This window comes from Gracilinanus agilis, chromosome 1 (genome assembly GCF_016433145.1).
Source record: "Gracilinanus agilis isolate LMUSP501 chromosome 1, AgileGrace, whole genome shotgun sequence".
NCBI classification, from domain to species: Eukaryota; Metazoa; Chordata; class Mammalia; order Didelphimorphia; family Didelphidae; genus Gracilinanus; species Gracilinanus agilis.
This window is the reverse complement of record NC_058130.1, coordinates 67,827,013-67,844,173: the sequence shown is the minus strand read 5'-3', so window position 1 is coordinate 67,844,173 and position 17,161 is coordinate 67,827,013.

Here is a 17,161-nt window from a genome sequence, read left to right as displayed (position 1 = left end):
GGGAGAGACAGAAAATAGAAGTGCCAAAGACAAGCTGCTTCCTTCATACTTTTCCGATGGCTTGCTCAAGTCTGTGACCCAGACTCCAAAAGTTGCACTTCAGCTGGCATACTCGGTGTGATCACAGAAGCCTTGTATATGTGTATGGGGGAGGATAGACATGGGTTGGTGGTGAGACCAAAGTCGGGGAGAATAGGAAAGAGAACAAGCATTAATGAAACACCAATTCTATGCCAGGTATTGCATTCAGCGTTTAAAAAAATATCATCTCACATGATCCTCACAAGAATCCTAGGAAGTACATATTAATATTATCTTCATTTTACAGCTGGGGAAAGTGAGGCAGACAAAGGGTAGATGATTTGAGCAGGGTCACACAGCTAGGAAGTTTCTGAGACTTTATTTGAATCTGGCCTTCCTGACTCCAGGCTTGGCACTCTTATTCAATGTTCCACTTAACTGCCTACCTGGAGGTAATTATGACTTTGTTTTCAGAGAGGAAATTAAAAAAACAAACAAACAAACAAACCCTTGCCTTCCATCTTAGACTCAATACTAAGTATTGGTTCCAAGGCAGAAGAGTGGTAAGGGCTAGGCAACTGGGGTTAAGTGACTTGCCCAGGGTCTCACAGCTTGGAAGTGTCTGAGGTCAAATTTGAACCCAGGACCTTTGGTCTCTAGGTCTGGCTCTCTATTCAAAGAACCACCTAGCTGCTCCTAGGCAAGAATTAAAATAAGAGGAGGAGCATAGAGAGTGAAGGACAAGAAAGAAGGAGGAAGATATAGAGTGAAGGAGCCAAAAGATGTGAAAGGGGAGGTCCTTCCTCTTCCCTTTAATTCTTCTTAGTCATTTGGGATCTTAGAGTCCAATCTAGACAGAACCGACTGACCTCCAAAAGTCTCTACCGGTTCTGTGGTTCCACGAGACTATTCTTGTTGGAGTAGGGAGAAATGAGATTCTCAGGAATCCTTCAGAAATCTCCGAGTCCCTAGCAGAAGTCAGTATCTTCTTTTATAAAAACAAGCCTTTTTAATGATCCCCTATGTGCCAGGCACTGTGCTAGACATTAAGGATTAATGAATGAATAAGCAAACATTTAGTTATTGCTTGCTTACTATGTATCAAGTATTGTGGTAAGAAAAAAACCAAGAGTCCTGTCCCTGCCCTTATGAAGCTTACATTCTCCTGGAGGAAAACAAGTGCACAAATAAGTAGATACAAAATATATGCCAAATAAGAGGAGCTTTATAGAGTTATAAAACACATTTCTTGCAACAACGCTGTTAGGTTGGAGGCATAGATTTCATTATAATTTATTTTACCAGCTGAAGACTCAGAAACAAGCAGTTATTCAGTCAGCCGACTAAAAACAAGTAACCCAACAATTATTTGATTCACTGAGGGCAAAATGGTTCAAAATCCATTTGTAGAGATTGAGTCACCCATTGGTTTATGGAAATCTTCACTTTTCAACCAGTTGTTTGGTTATGGAATGGACCTAATCAGAGCCTCAGTCCTTCCTGCTTCTGGCTTCACTCCTGCAACTCGGCTTTGGGGGACTTCACTGGCCCCAATCCGGAAAACCAGTAGACCTTGATGGGGAAGGGATAGGGCCTGATCCATTGCAGAACTGGATGGGGTTGACTTGCCATCAAGGGGAGAGAAAGCCCCTTTGTGGGAAGGTTTTCAGTGATTGAGGGAGGCAGACCGGGTCTTTTTGAATACCTTTAGAGAGTAGCCAGGGAAGGAGAATACCCAGCTTGTGTCTCTTTTTCTTTTTACCCCCTTTGTTTATGGAGCAGATGGGAAATATTACCTGAAACAAGCTTTTCCTGCATAAATGTAATACCTTCTGGAAAGAACCTTTTTTCTGTTCCTGTACTTTATGTTGCTGCTCTCAGGCAGGACAGTGGAAGGCAATGTTGACGAGCCAAGATTATTGAGTAGGTCTCTTTGGAAATGAATCCGAATTACCATTAGCGCTGCTATTTGGAAATCCGTTTACTTATTTTTATATAATTTCCAGGTTTGAGGCCCCAGAACAAATAGACTTTTCAATGTTTTGCCTTCCTTCCAAAACATCTGAAATGGCCAGTGTCTTCCAAAGAATATTTCTGAGGAAAAATCTGTGTGATTTGGAATAAGTTAGCAAGGGATGAAGACCCACAAAGGTTATTCAGCCTAGCCAGAAAGAGGCTCCCTGTCTCTCTAATCTTTCATAATGAGACTGAGGTGGACAGGAATTTTACAGAGAGAGAAAGAGAGATAGACAAACATACAGAGAGACAGACAGACGGACAGAGAGAGAGAGAGAGAGAGAGAGAGAGAGAGAGAGAGAGAGAGAGAGAGAGAGAGAATGGAAGGGATAATCATTCACTAACGAATCAAGCAAGAGGGGAAGAACTCAAGAAATGGTTCTGTCTCCTTGCATATTTAGTGTATACTTGGTTTCCCCAAAAGTGAAAGAGTTATTCATCCTGTGAGTCTTTATTGAGCATCTCCTGTGGGCTGAATCCTGTGCAAGGCCATGCTGTGAGGGAGACAGTAGGAGGAAGAATTAAATAAAAATCAACCACAGACCACATCTGGAGGACCGTGTTCGGTTCTGGGAAGCACATTTTTAGGAGGAGCATTGGAAAGCTGGCTTATATCCAAAAGAGGGCAATTGGGACAGTAAAGCAATGGGAACTGAAAGGGATTAGGGAGACAAGTTAGTGAAAAGAAAAAAATGGAGGCAAGGAGTATAGACAATTCTTTCAAGAAAATCACAAAGGAAAGAGAGCTGGTAGATCAAACAAACAATTATTAAAAGCCTTCTAGGTTCCATGCACTAATGCCAGATGTTGGGGACATAAACACAATAAATGAAATCATTCCACTTGGAAAGAGTAAACATTTTAACGGAAGAAACAAGGATACATAAAAGTATATACTGAATAAAATATAGAGAATGACTATGAAAACAATTAAATATGAAGTGGTTTGAGATGGAAGGCATTACCAGTTGGGGAGTGATAAAGGAAGGTTCTGTATCAAAGATGATGCTCAAATGAGGATGAGGGATCCTATAAGGCCAAGATGAGGAGGGAATGTGTTCTAGGTATAGGGGATGGTCACTGAAAGGCATGAAGATGGGAGACAGGGAAGCAGAGAGTTTGGCATTATTGACATAGGAGATAGTTTAGGGTGAGATTGTGAAAGGCTTTAAGAGCTGAACAGAGGAGTTTATATTTGATTCTAGAAGCAATAGGAATCCACTGGAGTTAGTTGAGTGGGGGAGTGACAGTTGGATCTATCCTTAGGAAAAGCACTTTGGCAGCAGGATGGAGGACTGACTTAGTGGAAGAAACTTTAGGCAGGGATCAAATTAGGAGGATGCAGAAATAGTGATGGTGATTAGGAGCTTAAGGAGGTAGCAGGATCAAAGAAAAGCTTCTTGAGGGCAGAAACTATTTTATTTTTGTCTTTTTATTCTCAGTGTAAAAAGTGAGGTAGCTTGAGAAAGGTAGAAGGAAAATTTCTTATGTACTCATATACATACCATTTTCCACATAGAAAGTAAGCTTCTGGGAGGCAAAAGCTGATTTATTTTCATCTTTTTAATCTCTATGCCTAGCACTTGGTAGGTGCCTAATAAGTACTTATTGATCGATTTTTTTTGGTGAATTTCCTCCCAAAGGATTATGAAACAATGACCATGTAGTCAGGTTACATATTCATTTGGTTGCATATCTAGTAAGCCTTGTGCCAGGGGACATGATATTATGGAAAGAATTCTGCATTTGAAGTTAGAAGCCCAGAGTTCCTAGCTTGGTTCAGTTGCTGGTTCTGACTCTGACCACGTTTGAGTTTTTTTGGGTCACAGTTTCCTCAACTATAAAATGGTGTTGGGCTAACTTAACTCTAAGCTCCATTTTGATTCTAAATCATATCAAAGAATGATTTCATGTGTTGTCTCTTTCAGATAGCACATTTGTATTTTAATACTAGGTTTGTAAGAACAGGTGACTGGGAGGATGATGGTGCCCTTAAAAATATTAGGGAAATTAGGAGGAGGGGAGGATTGGGGGTAAAAGTAAGAGGCTGTATTTTGGATATGGTGAGTTTGAAAGGCTGTTGTTGATGTGAGATTGGATTCTCTCCCTCTCCCTTTCTTCCTCTCCTCTCCTGTCTTTGTGCCTAGTGTTATCACTCTAGTTATCACTGCCAATTACATACCTTCTTTAAAGATCACCCCACAGTCTCTTTTCTCCACCCTCCATTTCATTCAGCTGCCAGAAATGCCTTTATTATTCATAGATCTGATCATCTTACTTTGATTAGAAATCTCCTATGATTTTTTATTAATTTCTGCATGAAGTTCAAACTCCTTGGCCTTGCATTTAAGGCCATCCAGAATCTGGCACAACCTTAAACTTATTTCATATTGCTCCTTCCATATCCTCTATGCCCCAACCTAAACGACAACTCTCTCCTCCAACAACCACTCTCTATGTTCTCTTGCCTCTGTGTTTCTTTTGCCTGGAATTTTCTCTCTATCCTTTTTACCTAAAGAATTCTTACCCATCCCTTAATATCCAGAGAACGTGAAGTTGATGACTTTGTGCAACTCTGCCTTACTTCGATCCAAGTCAAGACATCATCCTGTGATATCATTGGTCCTCTTCAAAAATGAAGGATGAAGGACAACAGAGGCTACAATCTCCAGGAGGATGCAGCCTTTCTAGATCTCCCATTTGTAATATTCTTCATCCAAGATCTGTTGTGCATCTCTTTAATGTACTTACGCAATGTTGCATATTATAACTCTCTGTGTAATCCTTTTCCTAAAACTTCCCCAGGAGATTGTAAGCTCCATGAAGGCAGGGATTCTGTGTTTATCCCCCAAGCACCCAAGACAGTAGACATTTAATAAATATCAAGTGTTTTTGTGTGGGGATTGTGGCAATTTATCATCTTGCTTTTTCTTCTTACTAAAGAGCCATTTGGAAACTAGAGAAGATGTGATTTAAGAACTGAAGGATCTAACTAGTTGTTAGAAGCAGGGGCTTAGGGAGGGGCCAGGCTGGGGTGCTTTGTCTCAGAAATCTGATATTTCCTTCTCATCCTCTACTCAGTATCTAATGAAGAGAGAGGCTGATGACCTTATGCCACTCTGAGTCCCTTAAATCCAGTTCACTCTAAAGTCAATATCACCTCTTGATGTCATTGGTTCTCTTTGAAAATGAAGGATGAACAAGAACAACTAAAGAGAGTACAGCATCCATCTGACTAGGAACAAGGCTGGGGAGTGAAGGGTCACTTCAGAGTGGAAGATGAAGAACAGGCTTAGAGGAGAACATGCCCTGAGGAATTTTAAATCATGGAAAAGAAGAAGGAAAATAAGCAAACTGAAATCCTGTGGGTGCCTCAGGAAAGGGCAGTATAGGGTAGCAGAAAGACCTGAAATTCAAAACTGGAAGACCTGGGTTTGAGTGTTAGCTCTGAAGTTTCCTGTTATGTGACTCTGCTAAATCAATTGGCCTAACTAAGCCTCAGTTTGCACATCTGTAGGATATATAACATACTTCATATATATTTCTGTAAGGAGTGCATTTTATAAACCTTAGAGCTTCCTCTCAGAAGAGCAATGTGCTAATGTTCTCTCCCAAATAACTCCTTTACTTTTCTCTTTGAAATTGGTTCTTCAGAATACATTCAGTTCTAACCTAATTATTTTGGTAAAAGATTCTCCTTTTCATAGGAATAGGAGCTATAAGATTTAGAGCCAGCAGGGATTTGGCAACCACCAAATCCAACCTCTTATTTCATACATGAAGACATTGGGAGGTAAGAAAGAGGTGAAGTGATTTGTCCAATGTCTAGCAATAAAAGAGCCAGGATTCAAACATACATCCCCAGACTCCAGGGTTTTGATGATTATTAATGACAATTTAATATTAATATATGCTATAATCTATCATAATTATATTACTCAAAACTATATTTTGTTTACCATATATTATTATGATATATTATATTGTTTTGTTATATTATTCAGTTTATTGTATGTACTATATTTTCATTACATCATATATTTAATAATAACACATTGTAACTATACTTATAATAGTATATTAGAATTATATGCATTACATATTATAAATATAAGATAATTATATATGTTTCCATATAGTACCATAGTAATACATATTATCATGTCATACATTATATTAAAATAGATTATAATGCATGTATAATGTATAATGTTATAATAAATAGTATAACATATTATACCATTATATGTGTAATATAATATACTAGCATATTTATTTAATATATTATAATTTATAATGATCAATTAATAAAACTAATAAATATATGTATATATCATGTATTTAAAATATAATTTATTTTTATAATTTTATATTATTTGTATACTTATATATAATGTATACTATATGATTGTAATATAATAAATATGATTATATTCATTATAACATGTTATATCATTAAATTGTACTAATCATCATATATATTACAGTTATAGTATGACTACTATAACAATAATTTATAATATTATATGCTATACATATGTTATATTATGGAAGAAATATATATTCTATGACATAGAATATATTATATGTAAAATTACTTATGTATTATATGTAAAATAACTCTATGTGACCCTGTGGATTGTAGCATGCCACAACATGCCAATACTGTCCATGGCATTTTCTTGACAAAGATACTGGATTGGTTTACCATTTTCTTCTTCAGTGGATTAAGGCAAACAGAGGTTAAGTGACTTGCCCAGAATCACATAGCTAGTGAGTGTCTGAAACCAGTCTCAGGTTTTCCTGACTCCAGGGTCAGTGCTCTATTCACTGAGCCACCTGGCTGTCTCATAAAATTACAAGAAGCAAAATATATGATTGTATATAATATATTCTTTTAATAGTATAATATGACACACTATATAATAGGATGTTATAATGGCTATATTCATCATAATTAAGATACAAATATTGGAATTATAATGAATAAATTAATAACAAATAACAAAATATTAATTGCATATTATTACTAGCAGAATATATTATATACCATAAAGTAATGATAATATAGCCATATCAATGTATTAATTATAATTAATATTGCTATCATAACATTGATTTTAGTGAATATAGTCATAAGATAGCATAATATTCTACATAGAAATATATTATATGTCATATAATAATTATCACTAATAATAATAGCTAGAACATTTATAGCACTAGAAAGTTTGCAAAGTGCTTAAAAAAAACCCCTTACCTTCTGTCTTAGAATCAATACTATGTATTGGTTCCAAGGCAGAAGAACAATAAGGGCTAGGCAATGGGGGGATAAGTGACTTGTCTAGGGTTACATAGCTAGGAAGTGTCTGAGATCAAATTTGAACCTAAGACTTCCCTTCTCTTGGTCTGGCTCTCAACCCACTGAGCTACCTAGTTGACTCAGCAAAGTACTTAAAAATGATCATCTTAATTTACCTTCACCTCACTTCTAGGAGGTAGATTATAATATAATTCTGTTTTGCAAATAAGGACACAGAGGCAGAAAGGGGTTAAATGACTTGCCCAGGGTCACAAAGCTAATAAGTTATCTGAGTCAGGATATGAATTCAGATCTTCCCAACTTCGGATCCAGTACCCTAAGCACCATAACACCCAGATGAGCATACCTTTGTAGCCCTCTGGACTGGAAATGGACCCCAATTATGGGGACCTACAGTATGCTGAGGGCAAGGCTTGCTATTTGCTAGGATTATTCCCTAGGATTGCCATGTTCTCCTGGGGTGTGTGCTCTCATATGATTGATTGTTCTTGATAGACACTAGTGAATAGCATGTGAGGGGATGCGGACCCCCAGCCTGGTATTTGACTCGCTATTGTGCCTGTGATAAATTAGGACTGTGCTTGAACCCCGGGTCTGGCAAATTAACAGTTAATTAGGAGTTGATAAATGGCAGAGCCCTGCTGGCTCTCCCCTTCTGCCTCTTTTCAGCTATTCCTCTTCTCTCCGATCTTGAAACAGCAAGTGTTTATGTGCTTGGAACAAGTGTCTGAGCCGACTGCTCTGTCTGCAGATTGTCACCTAGTTCAGATTGCTCTCACGTGTTTCCTCCCCACCGCCTGGTTCTCTTTAATGCACTGACTGCTCCCTGATTTGACCAAGAAGCTTTATCAATATTTATACTGAGATAAAGAGAGAACATGGTGTTGGGGGATTATCCAAGCATTTCTATTCAAAGTAGGAAGTGAAAACCACGGCAGATCTAGGTGGGCGCCATTGTCTATGAAGGGCTGGCCAAGTGGAAGGGTTGGCAAGATGTCTAGCTGTTTAATTTTATATGTTTGGGGTACTGGGTTCCTTAGTCTTTCCCCATAGCCTCCTCTGGATTTGTCGCTAAGAACTCTAGCCAAAGAGAAACTCATCAATGATTGGGGAGGGCTTGGAGTGAGACTGCTGACTTGATGTAGACTGAGTCCTGGACTTCTTGTCTTTGTGTGAGATCCCGGTCTCCTACCCTCTGAAGTCTGGAAGGGAGCAACCCTCCCTTAACACCTTTTTCTTAGTGTGTTGTCCTCGGAGTTGGTGATTGTAGGGTGGAATTTATCCAGCCGTGTTTTTTTTAAATTTGACAGTGCTATAAAAATGTGAGTTATTAGGATTAAAAGGTTTGATTATCCTCTGAATGTATAGAGAGAGCTTTCTTGATCTTTGCTTCTTCTAAAAAAATTTGACTTGCAAGTAGGACTTCGGGAGGGATCATGGGACTAACATAGATACTGTCCTCACTAGCGTGACTCCATGAGTACCTTTGAGAGGCAGTGAGTTAAAATGGTGAAGGATACTAGGTTTGAAGTCTGAGAACTTTTGTTCAAAACCCACCTCCATCCCTTACTACCTTGGTGATACTGGACCAGTCACCTAACCTTTCCAGATCTTAGTTTTCTCCTCTATAACATGAAGAGGTTGAATTAAATGGCATTTAGGGTCCTCTTATATAAGGTCCTAGATATAGAATTCCATGATTTCCTCTCTTGGAAATTTTTTGTTTGTGTTCTTCCATAAATTCTTTAAAAAATGTATATATATATGCAGATTTAGTTTGGGCAGCTAGGTGGCTTAGTGGATGGAGAAATGGGACTGGAGTCAAGGAAGACCTGAGTTCAAATTTGGCTTCAGACACTTCCTAGCTGTGTGACCCTGGGCAAGTCACTTAATCTTGTTTGTGTCTGTTTCCTCATCTGTAAAATGAACTGGAAAAAGAAATGACAAATTGCCCCAGGAACTTTGCCAAGAAAATCCCAAATGGGGTCATGAAGACTAGGACAAGACTGAACAATGAGTGAACAACATCCCACGATTTAGGCTACTCCCTAAGGAAACTGTTCTAAGAATTGGAGCTATCTGAATGTTGAATGGTGTGCTGGGGAAGTAGTGGGTTCCATTCAGTTGAAGTCCTCCAGGAAGATCTGGTTGACCACTGCTTGGGAATTTTTTAGAGAAGAATGACTTGCTCAGGTACATATTATACTAGATGGATTCTGGGGTTCCTTCCACTCAGATACAGTGATTATTCTCTGTATTTATCCTGTTCTTTGAACAGAGCTCTGCTCTGATGGGGCAGGACAGGATTATAGATTGCTTGGCTTCTTCCAGCCTCTGTGCTCAGCTGAATTTCAAGTTTATTCTTTCTTCTCCCACCCCCAGTCACTGAAGGTAAATGCTGTTAACTTCAGCAATGGCAGAATGTAGTGATTTCATGCTCTTTCCATAATGAATGCCTCCTGGGGGGAAAATTCCCTAGGGAGCCTTAAAAGTGATTAAATCTACCTTTGGTGGCAAGGACTCAGATTAAATTAGAATCATTATAAACTTTGCACATTTGTTTAAATGAATTTCCCTTGGAAATTGAGTGCCATGCTCACATAAACATCACTTTTCTCATTAGGGGCCTATCCAATTAAATTCCAAAAGCCACATTTAAATAACATTACAGGCCTAGCTTAAAACAACAAAAGCCAGAGAGTTCCTAGGGAGAGGGGTGACACTGAGTTCCTAGCGAATTCTCTTTGGGAAACAAAGGAGTAAAAGTTACAGTTAGAACCTGAAAGGCAGAGATGATTCTGCTTGGAAGGGAAATCCCATTTGATACAGCACAAACTCTTTATTTTACAGATGGGGAAAATGAGACCCAGAAAGGAAGTAACTTACCCAGGATCATACAACTAATTTGTGGTAGGTCCAAGACTAGAACACAGGCCTCCTGACTCCAAATCCATTAGTTAAATACATTTCCTTTACAAATGGTAAAGAGTTCTAGCAGGAATATGAAGTTGTTTCAAATTCTTAAGGATGTGAAATTTTATATTGGGAATGGAAGTCAAAAGATGGGAGGAAAGTCATTCACTTGTTTTTGAGGCATTATGGCAAGAGCACTGGATTTGGAGTCCAAGAACCTGATGATGGTTGTTGTTCAATCATTTTCAGTCCTATATGACTCTTTGCGACCCCATTTGGGGTTTTATTGGCAATGATACTGGAAGAGTTTGCCATTTCTTTCTCCAGTTCATTTTACAGGCAAACAAGGTTGTGACTTGCCCAGGATCACAGAGCTAGTAAATGTCTGAAGCCAGATTTGAACTCGGGAAGGTAAATCTTTCTGACTTCAGGCCCAGCTGCCCCCAAGGCCCTAGATTCCAATCCTAAACCTGTTACTCACTGTCTGAGAATGAATAACATACTTCTCCTTCTGAATGTCAGCTTCCTCATCTATACAATTAGGGTTTGATTTTGAAAAGTTCTCCTAGTTTTTACCCTAAAAATCAGATGTGATAATGCATGTAGATTACTTTGTAATTGCATTGTCTTAGTGCTCTTGATACACTTATAAATAATGTCTACCCACCACAGGGCTCTGTTTTGAATGCGTTCCTATATAATGCTGGTTGAATGTCTGGGCAGTGTGGGTGTTGAAATTAATATTCAATGCCTCCAAAGTAGGATTTTATTTAAAGCGCTAGGGAAGAGTCTTAACTTACCCTTAACCACACCGCCTCCTCTCCAAAAAGGCCCCATCACCACGCCCACTACAACCATATCAAAAACAGCCAGCGAAACCCACAACCAATAGGAAAAGGCTTAAGCAATTATGGGTATGGTGAAAAGGAGTTTGGGTAATGTAGTTTTAACTCACAACCAATAGGAAAAGGCTTAAGGAATTAAGGGTATGGTGAAAGGGAATTTGGGTAATGTAGTTTTAAAAGGGGTACAAGGTCTTTTCAACTTTACATTCCCCCCTTTGATCCTTTGGGAGAAAAGTCTCCCCAATGGATCATGAAAACATAATCAAATTAAAGTTTACAATAATTCAGAGATAAAAGGAAAATAAAAGGGAGAAAGAACAAAACCAATGTTCGGTGCATTGACAATAAGCCATTTAGGGGGCATTCCCCTTTTTTGGCATAAAGTGTCCATTCCAAATAAATGCATTCAACCCCCCAAAGTTCAAATTTGCCATGTCTCGAAATTCACTCTGGATCTTTTGGTGCAGTGTGTGGTCTCTGCATGCATCTTCATTGCGTCTTCTGGATTCTGAGAGGTAGTCTTTTGTTCTAAATTAGGGTCAAATTCAAGTCCAAATTTACAGAAATAACATAGTCACCCAGAGGAGAACAACTTTACATTCCCCCCTGAGGAAAATACAGGGATACACATGGGAATCACACAGGAATACATGGTCAAGGCATAAGGTATATGAATCAATTCTCAAAACATCAAAAAGTCCAAAGAAAAAAATAAAAAGGAAAAAAGGAAAAAAGAAAGGAAAAAAATAACCTCTGAGGAAAATACAGGATATTTTAAAAATGTGAAAGGAAAAAAAATTCTAGGAACAAGAAAAAGGAAAAAAAATCCAAAAATCAAAGCAGGTTCCTATAGCAGTTGATTTGAACTATGGGGGTTGAACAAATTGAATGCATTTATTTTGAATGGACACTCTTATGCAAGTGGGGGATTGCCCCAAATTGGCTTTTTGTCAACTCGGCTAGCTTTTGTCCTCTTTTCTTTTGGTTTAAGATCCACTGAAAAAGACCAGTCTTTTTCAACGGATCTCAGGGGGGTAATGTGTTATTTAAAATCACTTGGGATACTTGGAACTACATTTCCCGTGATCCCCAATGGGTTTCCTGTTTTGGATTACATCTTCAAGGTGAGGGACAGCTTTAAATATTGGGAAGTGACTTTGAACTTCCTCTCTAGCTACCTGGGCGCGTGAAGATACGAGAGGTAAAATGGCTGAGGCGGCAGTTTGAATACTTATAGGTGCGTGGTCTAATGATTTTTGTCTCTATCAGCATGGCTTTTATTAAAATACTATTCTCCCTTTTAATATCTGCCTCCCACATTTTTAATAATAACAGTTGACATACCCATTTGTAATATCAGAAAAGATTGAGTTTGTGTGTTCTAGGATTGAACATGTGGGATTATAGGATTTAGGTTTCAAAGGGATAAGCTAGTTCAATCTGATCTGTTTTACAGATAGTCAGTGGAAGCCTAGACAGCAAAGACTCAACCAAGGTCACAAAAATAGGCATGTTGCAGATCCAGGATCCAAACTGATGTCTACAGGAATTTTTCTACTCCATACTCTTCAAATTGGAAGCTATGAATTGCAGTTTAGTCTAGTAATTGGGATGCTGGGAAAACTACCTCTTCTTGTACAAATGGAGATGCAGTTCCATTATTTCCCATTATGGATTTCCCTGAAACATTGGGTTCAATAGATTGTGAGCTCCTCACGGTCAAGGATGGTCTTTTACCTTTCTTTGTTCCCTCAGTTATATAGCTGACACAATAATATTTATTGATTGACTATGTGGGAGGGTTGGGGAAGAGGAAAAGGATGAAGGAATGCTTATTGTCTGTGTTCTCACCTCTGTGGGCTGAGAGCAAGTGCTGGACTCAGCCTTGGAGAAGTGGTGATAGAACTTCCTTGCCCAAGATATGGCAGCTATAGAAATGGGAATCATATCACTAAGAAGTGAAAATATCAGGTTCCTAAATAGGAGAAAGGGCTGTTCCTGAGTAGTATAGTCCTTGAATCTAGTCTTAACAGCTAGAAAAGAATATTTTGTCTGTCTGCCCCATTAGCATCCCTGAGTTCTAACATTCTAGACTTTAACCTTCTATAGACAGAAGGGGCATTTCCTTAGATAACATCATTCTCTTAAGGAGAAGATCATGCACAGGGTCCCTGAAACTGGAGGAGCAAGTCATTTTATGGGACAGAGAGAGACCTGGACTTTATTCTCTGCTATTACTGAGTTATTCAAATGTGTTCAATGGGAAGGGCACTTTCTTTCTCCCTCCATAGAGAGATGCTCTTAAAGTCCTTTTGGGTCCTTAGAAATCTTTCTTAAAGTTTTATAATATCCTAATAAATGATGGCTACAGTAGAAATCTATACAATACAAATACAAGCAATTTCCACCCAGAGCAAAATAAAAGGGTTTCATCACATTCCTCCACCATGCCCTTTTTCTGGGTTGACGGTTGGGGCCCTGTAAAACCCTTGAGATGTACTTCTTATTGCAGAACCCTTGAGATACCACTATTCCCCAGGTGGGCTGAACAGATGTGTCACTGCCATAAGGTACTATGAGGGAAAGGGGAAAGAAATCAGGAAAAACATACTATAGGACAGTGATTCCCAAAGTGAGTGCCACTGCCCTCTGGTGGGTGCTGCAGTGATCCAGGAGGGTGGTGATGGTCACAGGTGCATTTATCTTTCCTATTAATTGCTACTAAAATTTAAAAAAATTAATGTCCAGGGGGCTAAGTAATATTTTTTCTGGAAAGGGGGTGGTAGGCCAAAAAAGTTTGGGAACCACTGCTGTAGGACATAAAATCAGAGAATGACATGCATCCCAGAAAGCATCTAGTTTCAGCTCCATGTTTTACTAAGAAGGAAAGAAAGACTTGAGGACAGGAAGTGACTGACCTGAGGTTCCACAACTAGTAACTGGCAGAGCTGGGACTTGAATTCAGGCCTCTGTATCTCTGTCTAGGATAGTTTGTTTCATTGGCAATAGTTAGGCTGAGTGAGACAGTGATAGAGATGGAGAATCAATAGCTGTTTTGCTAATGACCATTTTTATTAATAGCACTTTTATCCCAAGCCTTTCCTACACTTTAATAGCCATTTGCTCTACCTACAATTATGTCATATACTCAGAGAGTCCCCTGAGAGATTCCACTGGCCAAAAACATTTCCTTCAATGGTCTGCCAACAGGCTTGAATTTCCTATTTTATCCAATTTGGTCCAGGAAACTTAAGTTGTAATCATGACTTTGCCACTCCCTCTCTGTGTGAACAAGTCATTTTTTTGCCTCGCTGCCTTGGTTTCCTCCTCTATAAAAATAGGAATGGTTTGGTCTAGAGGATCTCCAATGTCTCGTCCAGATCCGACATTCTATGATAAATACTAACTTTAGAAGAACATTCTCTAATGTTTCTCTAAAAATTCCCAGCTATGCATCTGTTTGAATCAAAACATTGATACCTTCCTCAAAAGGGAAATTTATGAAGGAATAACACCTGGACTTGCTATTAGTTTTTCCTATTTGGGCTTGCATTTATTTGGTGGTGATTATCAGTTTCCCTTGCAAGACCCTGAGGGGTTGGGGAGGAGGAAAATGAAAGGAACAAATTCGTTGGGAGCAGAAAAACAGCCTTGGCCAAGTAAAGTATTTTGTTGGGGAGCTGTGTGAACCAAAAAGGACATAGAAAGTGAGGGGGATGGAGGTGGGATGAGGAAATGGGGGAATAATATAGACAAACTTCTTTACTGTAAGTCCTACAGCAGACAGACTCTTCCCCCAACATCTTTGTACCTCTCCCAACTCCTTTTACTTCATACAGCCAGTAGGGCATTGAGCTGGAGGCAGGAGATTAGGATTACTCTCAAATTCTATAAATTACCAGCAGGGTGACTTTAAATAAACCACATCTAAATTTCCCCATCCACAAAATGAAGCATTCAAATTAGATGGGTTTTAACGTTCCTTCCAAGCTCTAACATCCACAGAATCACAGGTTCAGCACTGGAAGAAGGCTTACAGGATAGGACAGTGATGGGCAAACTATGGCCTTTGGGCCAGATGTGACCCCCTGAAATGTTCTATCTGGACTTTATTCCTAATCTGATGAAAACAATGAGTAGGATACAAAACAATGAAACTTCCAAAGAGTTGCCTTAGAAACAGACTGACAGATGAGCATTTCCTTTCCTTTGGCCCCCTCTTTAAAAAGTTTACCCATCACTGGATTAGGAAGTTCAACATCTGTACTTTGAAGATGAGGAGACTAAGGTCCATCAAGGTTAAGTGATTTACTAGAGGTTAGACAATAGTAAAGTGAGAGGAAGTATATGAACCCAGGTCCTCTTACTCTACAATCCACTGCTTCTTTCCACTACACTATATATTCTATGGGCCTTATTCCATTTTCTCTCTCTGTCTCTGACTCTCTGTCTCTCTCTGTCTCTCTCCCTCTCTGTTTCTTCTTCTAACTCTTGAGCACTGTGTCCTCCTTTCCCTTACACATTACCATTCTTTAGCCAATGCTCATTCCAGCTCTAAAAGGGTGGGGGAGAAGCAGTGTCCTGAGCTGCAGTCTAATTTTAAGGAAGAAACTTCCTGCTGCTAATCACTGGCTCTAACCTTTTGCTTGAAAACTATAGCTCAGAGAGAAGAAGAAAACCGTCTAATGTTAAACAGCTGCTTCCCTGGGCCTCAATCCCAGCTGCCAAGGCCTCTTGGCCTGAGCGAGGCCATAGCTCCCCCACCCCCACTGCATTTCTCTCCTGTCCAGTTTGCAGCCAGCATTTGCAGGCTGCCAATCTCAGGGTCTCAGGTCATTCTTTTGACCTCCCTCCCCCTCTCCATCCCTACTTCCTCTCCAGGTCCCCATCCCCATCATTGCCATCCTCTCAGCTCCTTCTGATTTCTTGGCTTACATATTACCTCACCTTAGTTCAGCCCTGGCTCTAGTCCCCAAGCTCCTGGAGACAGGATGGCTCATTGAGATTTTTGCCAGAGAGATCCAGAGACAGGGGGTTGGCTCATTTGAGCAGCTCAGAACTTCTGGGTTCTTTCTTTTTTTTCTTCCCAAAAAGTCTTCATTGCAAAAGCGTGTGAGAAGCCACTGGTGGTTGCATTTAAGCGAGTAATTTGGGCTCCCAATTGAGGCAAAGGAAACAATAATGGTGCCCTTAATTGTCACAATTACCCGTCGCTACTTTGAGTCTGACATGTGCTTAATAAGGAGGCGGATGGAAACACTAAACCTAATGTCCTTTGGCAGACCATTGTAAACGATAATGGCCCCTCTAAAGCTATTGATGATAATCTGTTATGAAGAGATTCAGCTAATTCCAAGCAGCAGTGCTTTCTGGGGAGGCTGGAAGATATAGTCCACAGCAATGAGGTGCTCTCCCCAACTCCCAGAGTCTTCCAAGAAAAGAAAAAAAATGGCTCACAATTCTAGACCTACTTTGTTTTTGTAATAGCCCTTGGAGGTGAGATATCAGGATCTCCCTTTTACAGGTGAGTAAACTGAGGCAAAGGGGCTTGCCCAAGGCCACAGAATCATGAAATGTCAAATTTAACACTGTGATCAATAACTAGAAAGAATCTTGGAAATTGTCTAGTTCAGGAATTATTTAGCTTTTTTATGTTGTGCCCCCTGGGGCAGTCTGGTGAAGCCTATAGAAGAATGTTTTTAAATGCCTAAAATAAGATACAGAAGATTCCAATGGAAACCAAAGGCTAGTGAAAATAAAGATCTATTTTTCCCCTATCCAAGTTCACAGACCACCCAAAATCTGTCCAGATTAAAAAACCTGATGAAGAACCCATGAACTAGTCCAATTCCCTTATTTACAAATAAGGAAACAGACCCAGAGATGTAATGTCCAACCACTAGCTGTGCCTGACAATACATGTCACATTCCACATCTATAGTTCCTATCCTCTGGCCTGAGAGGTAGAAGGCGTGCTTTACCTTCAGGGTATAGGAGAGTTGATCTCTGTCCAACTCTTTCTCTATCCTCTCCATCCCCTGAG